This window comes from Penaeus japonicus, unplaced genomic scaffold, assembly GCF_977035675.1.
Source record: "Penaeus japonicus unplaced genomic scaffold, GWHDUDI00000001_assembly GWHDUDI00000039, whole genome shotgun sequence".
Classification (NCBI taxonomy): domain Eukaryota; kingdom Metazoa; phylum Arthropoda; class Malacostraca; order Decapoda; family Penaeidae; genus Penaeus; species Penaeus japonicus.
In genome coordinates this window covers 13,956,349-13,967,139 of record NW_028234441.1, presented here as the reverse complement: position 1 = coordinate 13,967,139, position 10,791 = coordinate 13,956,349, and positions in this window count along the sequence as shown.

Genomic DNA, 10,791 nt, shown 5'->3' with positions numbered 1-10,791 from the left:
TAAACCTTGTTCTGGCATGAAGACAACCTGTTGGGCCATGACTGCAACTTTTTTCTCTCTCTCTGTCTCTCGCACTCCGGCCAGCCCTTTTCTTTATGGATTCCCCTTTGGGGTTTGTTCGTCACTTTTACTTTTGTCTCTCTCTTCTCTTTGTAATCTATCCTTTGGTGTGCTTTTTCTTCAATCTATCTGTCTATCCAATGAAGTTTTTGTTATCTATATAGCTAACTCGTTTCTATAGTTAATGACAATCGAGTTTTCTTGCATTTATCTGTTCGTTTCATCTATCTATCCAACCTTTCATATGTTTGTGTCTGTCTAACTTTGTTTTCTTTTCTTTAATCATCCTCTCTCCCTCTTCGCCATTCTCAATCCTTCTCTCTCTACCTTTTCCTCCTTCGCTCCACCCCTTCTCTCTCTTCCTTCCTCCTCTCCCTCTCTCTAGCCTCCTTTGCCCTCTCTCTCTGCAATTCTTCTCCTCTTCCTCCCTCCTTCCCTCCCTCCTTCTTTACCTTTTCATATTCCTCCTCTCCTCCCCTTCCTCCCCCAATCGTCCTTTTCTCTCCCTTATTCCCTAATCCTTCTTTTTTTCTGCCATCCTCCCCTCTCCTCACTCGTCATTTTTTCTCATCTACCCCTTCTTCGTCGTCTTCCTCCTTCCTTAGATTATCTTTCCCTCTCCCCAATTCCATATCCCTCTCCTACTCTCTCCCCTCATTTCCCTCTCGCATCCATTCCTTGTTTCCTCTCCCTTAAGCCCCTTCTTCCCTTCCCCCTCCTCCTCCTTCCTTCCCTCTCCTCTATTTCCATTCCACCTCCCCTCCTACCTCCATTCTCCTCTTCCATCTCCACTTCCATTTTCCTCCCTCCCTCTCCCCTTCCTCCTCTACTCTCTCTTTCTTCTCCCTTCCTGCTTCCTCCTTCCCTCTCCTCTCTCCCGACCCTCCTTTTTCTCCCTTTTCCCTTTATCTTTCCCTACACCTCCTCCTTCCCCTCCATCCCTAACCTCTCGCCTCCCTCTCCGCACCTCCCCTCCCTCCTTCACAACCCCTTCTCCCTCTTTCTCCTTTCTTCCCTCCTCAATTCCTCCACATCCCTCCCCCCACCTCTTCCCTTCCTCCTCACATCCCCCTCTCCCCTCCCACCTCCTTCCCTCCACCCATCCATCCCCTCATTCTCCCTCCTCCTCTCTCCCTTCTCCCCCTCTCCTAACCCACCACCCCCTCCCTCCTCCGGATACGACAGGCCCGATGAACGAGGAGACAGAGACGGGGGTGGGTGAGTGGGTGTTGGAGGAGGGGGAGGGGGTGAATCGATCACGGCCCAGTGTGACGGGAATGTATTCAGCCGGTTAATGGAGAATAAACACCCCCTTTTTTTCTCTCTCTCTCTCCGTTCGATTGGGTCCTTCTCTCCGCCCCCCCCCTAACCCTTAACCCTTAGTTTTTAGGTCTTAGTTCTTAGGTCTTCGGTCTCATCTTTCGTTCCCTTAACTCTTAGGTCTTATTCTTGTTTTCTTTCCCCTTAGCTCTTAGGATTGGTCTTTGCGATTGCCCCTTAGCCTCTTGCCCCTTAGGATTGGTTCTTGGAAGAGAGAGAAAGAGAGAGAGAGGAGATAGGAAGAGGAAGAGAGATAGAGTAAAAGGGAATGGGAGATTAAGAGAAAGAGAGAGGCAGAGACACAAACAGACAGAAAGACAGCGAAAGAGACATAGTCAGACAGAGAGAGAGAGAGAGAGAGAGAAAAGAAAACAGAGACAGTGAGATACCTGCAACAAAATTAATGATGACTGATGGTGATCCTAATGGTGAAGCTGATCTTGAAGATGACTGTCACGGCACTGATGATGATGATGATTAACAGTGATGAATGATGACGAAGATGAATGCACAAGAGATGATGGAAAAGAACAGTGAAAGAGACAGGTGTAATTGATGGCATGGCAATAACGATAAAGATGCTGCATTGTTCGGGAGAGGGAAGGAGGGAAAGGGAGGTCGGGGGGGGGGGGATAGAGTTAGGGAGGGAGGAAGGGGAGATTGAGGGAGGGATGGAAGGAGGGGGAGATAGAGATAGGGAGGGGAGGATGGAGGGGGAGATGTAGGGAGAAGGAGGGAATGAAAAAGAGAGAGAGGGAGAGGGAGGTAGGGATAAAGGTAGGTATGGAGGGAAGGTGGGAGAGAGAGGGAAGGAAAGAGGAAGAGGAAGATAAAGGGAGGGAGGGAAGGAATGAAAGAGAGAGGGAGAGAGGGAGGAAGGAAGGGAGAATAAGGGAGCCAAGAGGAAGGGAGAGGTAGAGGTAGAGAGAGAATGAGAGAAACTAAAAACCGGAAGTATAATAAAACTAACACAAACAATCCGACAAATAATCTTAAAAAAATACCGCGAAAAAAGGCTAACACAACAATAAAAAAACAACAATCGCAAAAAACAACAACAACAACGACACCCGACAATAGAGGAGGCCTTGGGTGGAAATAATGGCTCGTCCAATCAAGATTAATGACCTAATGAAGCTATCGAGAGAGCCGATAATTAACGGCCTCTACCTGCCCTAGTTACCCCTGATGACCCGCCAGTGAAAGCCGCCGACTCCGTTTTCTTTACGTCGACGGGAATTTTTCGTGTATTTTTTATTTTTTTATTTATTCTGATTGATTATATTATGTTATTTGTATGTTATTGTGATGTTAGTGATTTAGTTTTTTTTTTTGGAATTTTAGATTTATATTGTTTGTTACTTTTGTATATTATTTTTGTTTGTTCGTATTTGTAATGGTTTGTTTGTTTTACGAGAGTTATTCATCGACGTTATATATATATATATATATATATATATATATATATATATATATATATAAAGGAATCAGAGACAAAGACGAAAAATACGAGAAACGTAGAAAATAAAAGTCGTTATTTTGTTCCTCCTTCGACTTATACCCAAAAAACGACCTTTTTTCATCCATTTTTTTCACTCGCATTCCTCACTCACCCTCATTCACCTTCGTAACCCAACCTTACTCACCCAGGTTACTCACCGCGGACTCCCGTTGAGTAAGGAAGACACCGGGACAAGATCTATGTCGACTTTATGCAAATTAGTCAACCGTCACCTCGACCTGCTATGTATTTGTCCATTTGTTTGTTTGTTTATCGGAATCGCTTCGTGTGTTTTGTCTGTTTTTTTTGGTGAGTAATGATGAGTAAGGATGAGTACGTTTTTGGGTGAGTGTTGGAAGGTATCTTAATTATATGATATGTATGTGAATAAATCACAAACAAAAAAGCAAACAAACTAAATAGTATAGAAAACACAGACTAATAACAACAAACAAACAAAATAGACAAGATCCTAAAACCTCCAACCCCCCCCCCAAAAAAAAAAAAAAAAAAAAAAAAAAAAAAAAAAAAAAAAAAAAAAAAAAAAAAAAAAAAAAAAAAAAACAGCAAGAGGACATGAGCTAAATACTACTCAATAATGGCTGTCTCATTAACACGGCTCGAGTGACAACGAGACGTAAGGAATGGCAGAGCATGGACTTTTAAACGCCTTGGCTATACATCATGGGGCACTGGTGCATTCTCTGTCTTTCTCTCTCTCCTTCTCGGTCTCTCTCTTTCTCTTTCTCGGTCTCTCTCATTCTCCTTCTCTCTTTTTCCTTCTTTCTCTCTCTCTATCTCCTCTTTTTCTTTCTCGGTGTCAGTCTCTCTCTCTATCCTTCTCTCATTTTCTTTTTTGGTTTCTCTTTCTCTCTCTCTTCCATTTTTCTTTCTCGGTCTCTCTCTCATTCTCTTTTCTTTCTTTCTTGGTCTCTCTCTCATTCTCTTTTTTTTCTTTCTTGGTGTCTCTCGTTTTCTCTCCTCTCTATTTATCTTTTTCGGTGTCCCTCTCTCTTTCTCTCAATTTTTCTTTCTCGGTGTCCCTCTCTCTCTATTTTTTTTCTCTTTATCCCGGTCTCTCTCTGCCTCCCTCCTTCCCTCTCTCTCTCTCTCTCTCTCCCTTTCTGCGTATGTGCGTGTGTGTCTCTTTCGTATGTGCGCACAGCGAGGGGTAATTTGTGAGCAATCACAGTAATTGAATTATGTTTATCTATATGTACCTGTATGCGTATGTATATATCAATATACATATATCTAACTATACATATACATATAAACACACGCACACACATATAAATACATACAAAACAGGGAGAATCTATGAATCCTGGATGAACATTACTATAAAAAGTAGAAAAGGAAGAAAAGGAATAAAGACGAGAGACAGGGAGAGAGAAGAGAAGAGACGATGAGGAGGAGGAGAGAGAGAGGAAAGGCACCTGTTAGTGTCTTCCTCCTGCACTTTCAGCTCCTCCCTTTCTTCCTCCTTTCCCCCCTCCTCCTCTTCCTTTTTTTCTTCTTTGTTTCTCCTCTCCTTCTTCCTTATCCTTTATTCCTTCCCCTTTGCTTCCTCCTCCTCTCCTTCCTTTCCCTTTACTCCTTTCTTCTACTCCTCTCCTTCTCCTTTACTCCCTCCTCCTCCTCTTCTTCCATATAAAGTACATACGGAGGAGGCCGTCCATAAAGTAGGCAACGCTCTTATTTCGCCGTTTTGAGACCCTCCTCTCCTCCTCCTCCTCTACCTCTCCTTCCTTCTCCTCCTCTTCCTCTATTTTCTTCTCCTCATCTTCTTCTTGCTCCTCCTTTTCCTCTTCCTCTTCTTCCTCCTCCTCCCCTTCCCCCTCCTTTTAAGCATTATAATGAAGAGATGCAAGCAATAAGGAGAACGGATATCTATTCAATAATTTCAGAAGAAAGAGATTGAAGTCTTATCGAAAATAATGTATAAATATAATCTGAAAACAAGGACTGTTGCTATTTCAAGGTAGTAAGGTCTAGATCTATAATTTGTAAAGCCAGGTGCATCTTAAGGTTTATTTCACGTTATGTAATATGAATCATTAATATGAAGGTTAAGAGGGCGTGCGTATACCTTTAATGGACTCCCTCTCCCCCTGTCTGAGCGTACGTACTTTCTGGGGGAAAAAACAATTAAACATTAAGAAAAATAAAAAAATAAAATAAAATAAAAAATAAAGATGAATAAAAAAATAATAACAATAATAAAAAGATAACACAACCACGGGAAAAAAAAACATCCACTCAAAAAAAAGAGAGAAAGAAAGAAAGAATAAAAAGCGACCGCTATCTTTTTCTTCGGATCACCAACCTACCTGAGAGTTTTCCTATCTTGTCGGGGAAACACGGGAAGCGCAAGCAGGAATTTTGTTCCTAGGCACGATAAACATCTTCCGAGGAATTCACTTGGGAGAAACAGGTGCCGCTTGAGGGGGGAGGAGGAGGTAGGGTTGGAGGGGGAGGGGGGGAGAAGGTTGGAGGGGGAGGGAGGGAGGGAGGGAGGGAGGAGGGGGAGGAAGAGAAGGGGGGAGAGCGAGGAGGGGGGGAGAAGGTTGGAGGAGGAAGAGGAGGGTTGGAGGGGGGAGGAGGAGGAGGAGGAGGGGGAGAGGGAGGGAGGGGGGAGAGGGAGGGAGAGAAAGAGGAGGGGGGGGTTGGAGGGGGAAGGAGGGAGGGAGGAGAGGAGGAGGAGGGGGGGAGAGGAAGAGGAGGAGAGAGAGTGAGATAGAAGAAGAAGAGAGAGAAGAGAGAAAAGATAAAGGAAAAAGAGAAAAACTCGAGAACAAAACTCGAGAGAACAGAAAAGAAACACATAGGAAAAAAAGAAAGAAAGGAAAAGAAAAAAAAGGAAAAGAAAGCCGAGCACCAAGAAAAATAGAAAAGGAGAAAGGAAGCATGAGAAACAGAACACAACCAACACATCACGAAGATAAGGGGGGGGGGGGGGGGGGGCTGGATAACGATCTACGATCGAGGCGCGGCGACCCGTGGACGGATCTACGCACTGACACCCGACCGACCCTCTGCTCCAAGAGCAGTAACATCTAAAACGGCTAGTGTGCACACAGTCCGCACTTCCGGCGACTATTATCCGCTAGATATTTAAAGGCCAAGGTTAACTCGGGAGAATTGAGAGCTGTAACAAGGCGATTGCCTAATTGCTGAGATAAGTAGGTCGTTAACTGCGCGAGTTTGTGATGGAGAAGGTCGTTTTGGGAAGATTTCAGAGCGCTAGTTAGTCAGTTAACATGCAAGATATTGCTAAGTGAAAATAAGCGCACATACAGACACACACACACACGCACACACACATATACATACATATACATATTTACATGTATATATACACACATTTATACATTATATATATATATTTATATATATTTATATATTATCTCATCTAAAGAAGATTCTATATAAAACAGGTGTAGGTGATTAAAGAGAGAGAAGAGAGAGAGAGAGAGAGGAGAAAGAGAGAGAGATAGTGACACCACACACAGGATTTTTAATGAGATATCATTACATTATCTTATTCACAGTGTTATGTTTAGTATCTCTGAGTTTTTAAGATGTTTGATATATTGTTTAGAGAGTTTGTAAGAATAGATACTAGTGATGTTTATATTTGGTGTAAGGGGAGGAGGTTATTATAATGTAATAAAAATAGATGTTAGATAGTGGAGAGAGGTAAAGTGGGTATGTTGTAGGAGATATAAAGAAAGTAAAGATGATAACTATAAAAAGTTAGTTATAGGTGTTGTGGGTGGAGTAGAGGGAAGAGTTTATTTGTTGTGGAATTTGTTAGAGGGAGTTTTATGTGCTGGATAATGCGTTTGCATATTTCTGAGATATAGTGCGGAAGAGAAGCGCGAGTTGTGATGGAGAAGTCTTTGGGAAGATTTCAGAGCGCTAGTTAGTCAGTTAACAATAGAATGATATGGCTATGTGAAATTTACGCACATACAGACTCACACTCACAAAGCTCCAAAACATTGAAATTACTTAATACATATTTACATGTATATATACACACATTTATACATTATATATATATATTTATATATATTTATATATTTATATATATTTATCTATTTATATATATATACATATTATTCATCTAAATGTATGTATGTATAGTATATATGACAAAGAAGATACTAGGAACAAATTAGAGAAAAATAGAAAACAAGAAAGAAAAGAACCGATAATAAATTTCAAAAAAAGAAGAAAAAAAAGAACAAAAAACACGATGGCAAAAAGTCAATGGAATTACTTCATAGAAAACGTAACTGAATCTCGTCACGAGGCGGGACACAAAACACCCCCGAGTACCGAATGTATACGACCTCGAGGGGGGTTGGGGGTTCGTCTGTCCCTGGCTATTGTGCCGCGACGGCGTTATTGTCGTACTCAATAGCGACCTCAGAACCTCCGAGCCAAGCTGTGACTATTGTGTCGATTTTGATTTTTATGTGAAGGTATGTCCTTAACGCTTGTCCTGTCGCCTGTACCTTCTGCGGGGAGAGAGGGAGGGAGAGGGAGGGGGAGAAGGGGGAGGGGGAGGGTTGATGGGAGAGAGAAGGTGTCTTCTTGGTGTTTTCTGCTTGTTTTCTTTCCCTCTTCCTTTTCTTTTTTTTTCCTTTTTTTTATTTTGCCCGTTCGTTGTTAAACCATTCGTGCTTTCTCTCATTCTGTTTCACTATTTTTTTTATATGTATATATCTTTTCTATCTTTTTCCTCTTTCCATCTCCAACTACCTCCCCCCTCCCCCCCACCGCCCCTTTCCCTTCCCCTTCCACCCTCTCTCTCCTTTTTTCTCTCCCGTGTCTTTCTTTCTCTCATTTTAACCTGTTCATAAATTTTCTTCTGTGCCTTTTTTTTCCTCCCTTTATTTCTTTAACTAACGCATTTTCTTCTCACCTCATACATACTCCGAGCACCTTCTATCATCTATCTTTCCATCTATCTCTTTATCTGTCTATCTACTTTCGTTTTATTCTCACTTATTCCCCTTCTCATTTCTCTCTCTTAATACCACTTGATACTTTATTTAATTTTTTTATCATGTTACTTCATCCTTTGAAAACAAAAATATAGACCTTCTCTTTGTTTCCCTTGTACTTTCGTGTCTTCCAGTTATTATTATTACTATTTGTCAGTTTATTAACTATCACAAAAACACATCGCCTCTACCACTACTACTACTACTACTACTATTACAACCACCATTATTACACATACTGCTACTTCTACTATCACTACTTCCGCTATCACAGCCTTGCTATTACAACAACTACTACTACAACTACCATGCTCCTATTATCATTCCTACGATAACTATTATTAAAACTACCACTTCTATTACAATCACAACAACCACACTGAGTCTCGTAATCATTCACAAGATAAGAAAAAAACAAAAACAAAACATGAATGCTGTTGTAACAATATGTGTAAAACTTGACATGAAAATTTCTCAAGATTTATTCTTCATTGGGTCCATCTAAATCTGAATCTTATATATACTAATAGCCGTAATCATGATCAAAATTGCGATAATTAGTAATGATAATGACAACAACAACAACGACAGCATCAACACACACATATATATAAATTAAAGGGTAAAAAAGAAAAAGAAATACAAAACATCATGACTGTTGTGATGATAATATTGATAGTAATAATGATATACATAACAACAGCAATAACAATGACAATAATTACAACAAAATTATAAGCGTTGATAATATGATTAAGGATAATATATCATAATGATATTGATGGTAATGATCATGATAGTAATGCAATGTAAAAAATGCACAGATGATAATTCGAAGTCTAATTATAATTTTGATAATGATCATCAGCTTTCGTATCATATGTATGTGAATTTACAAAAAAATAAAGATATTAGAAAAAAGTGATGAAACTTAAAAAAGTAATCAAATATAATCTAAAAAAAAGAGAAAAAAATAAAAATTAAATCTCTAAAAAATATATGTAATATAAATTCTGGTACTAAAAAATGAACTAAAAAAACAAAGATGCAAAAATCTCACAGGAAACAAGAACTTCTAACAATACGATCTAAATAGACTAACAAAAGCTCACTAGCCTCTCTAAGCATCTCCAAAAAAAGACCCAATTGTCTAGTCTTCCGACAGACACACAGACACCTTGAGGAGAAAATAAAAGTAAGAAAAATAACACTCAAGAAAAAAAAAGAAACACTATACGAGAATGTTGTTTATAAAACTCGCTTTTGCGTTTGTTCTTCGTAAAGCTCAAAGTCCCTTGTCGTCCTTCTCTTCTGGGAGTACAGGTATGTATAAAGATGTGAATTTATTGGCACAGTCAGCGATAGCAGTGTGTCTTTTCTCCTTCGGGACAATGAAATGAGTGTCCAAACCCCTCTCTTTACTCGGAGCCACTCCACGTTTTCTTCGACTCAATAGAAAACGGAGATTGAGGATGTCGAGTCCGAACTTTGTGACAATGGGACTCCTTTCTCTCTCTCTCTCTCGTTCTCTCCCTACCATCCCTTTCCCCCTCCCTCCCCCCCTTCTATCCCCCTCTTCTTTATTCTCTCTTTGACCTATGTCTATTTTCATGTCCTTTTGGGGTAGGGATGGGGAGAGGGAGTGGGGAGAAGGATACTTTTCGTCTCCTTTTCTGCCTGTTTAGAACCGCGGTAATTGGCCTGGTCCCTTTGAGATCTCGGGGCTTCGGAACCGCTCGTTCGGTTCGGTGGTTCGTTATATCTTTCGGTTTGGTGGGAATAAATATACGAGATTTTTTTTTTCATTCGTTATCTAACGATATTTTTATGTTGATCTGTTTTTTTATATTATTTTTTTATTTATTTATTTTTAGCATTTTTAAAGATGTCCTGCTGTTGGTTTATTATAGAGTAAATAGGCTTTTTGGATCATCTTATTTTTAAAGAATTATCATGTGTATAACAAAAGCTCAAGATGGAGGATAATAATGATGACAATGATAATAATAATGTTTATAATTATGATCATAGTTATAATATTAAGGACAATAATGATGATAATAAAGGTAATCCTAATATTGATAATAAGAACAATAACAAAAATGATAATTCAAGGTAAATATCGAAAACAATAATAGCGATAGTAATTATGATGATTGTACTAACTCTAATGATAATAATAATGATGATGATAATGATGATAGTTACTATTAATGATGATAATGATAACAATAATGAAAAATTATGATGTTGATCGTGAGATGATGCAATAATTACATAACAATAATGATCATAATAAGAACAACAATATTGACGAAGATAAGGATAATAATGACGATGATACTAATGTCAATAATAACAGTGATAATAATAATGATAACGATAAAGTATGGCAACAGAGAAGCAACACCTGCACCAATCTGCCATCATCGACATGCCATGACATAAAACAATCAAATTAATTCGAGAACTTTCCTTATGGACTCTCGCTCCTTCTTCAAACACAGGTTATCCAAGCGATTTCGAAAATTATTCCCGAATAAACATTCATTTATGCCAATTTCTAAGCCTGCTTCAAAAGGAGTTACCCCCCCTCCCCCCCACACACACCTCTCTGCTTTTCTCCTCTTACCCCCCTCTATCCTCTCTTCCTCTTCCCCCCTTTCATCCCCTCTCCCCTCTCTTCCTCTTCCCCCCTTTCATCCCCTCTCTCCTCTCTTCCTCTTCCCCCCTTTCATCCCCTCTCTCCTCTCTTCCTCTTCCCCCCTTTCATCGCCTCTCTCCTCTCTTCCTCTTCATCCCCTCTCTTCTCTTCCCCTTTACCCCCTCTCTGTTCTTCCACTCCCCCCTTTCACCCCTCTCTCCTCTATCAACTTCCCCTTCACCCCCTCT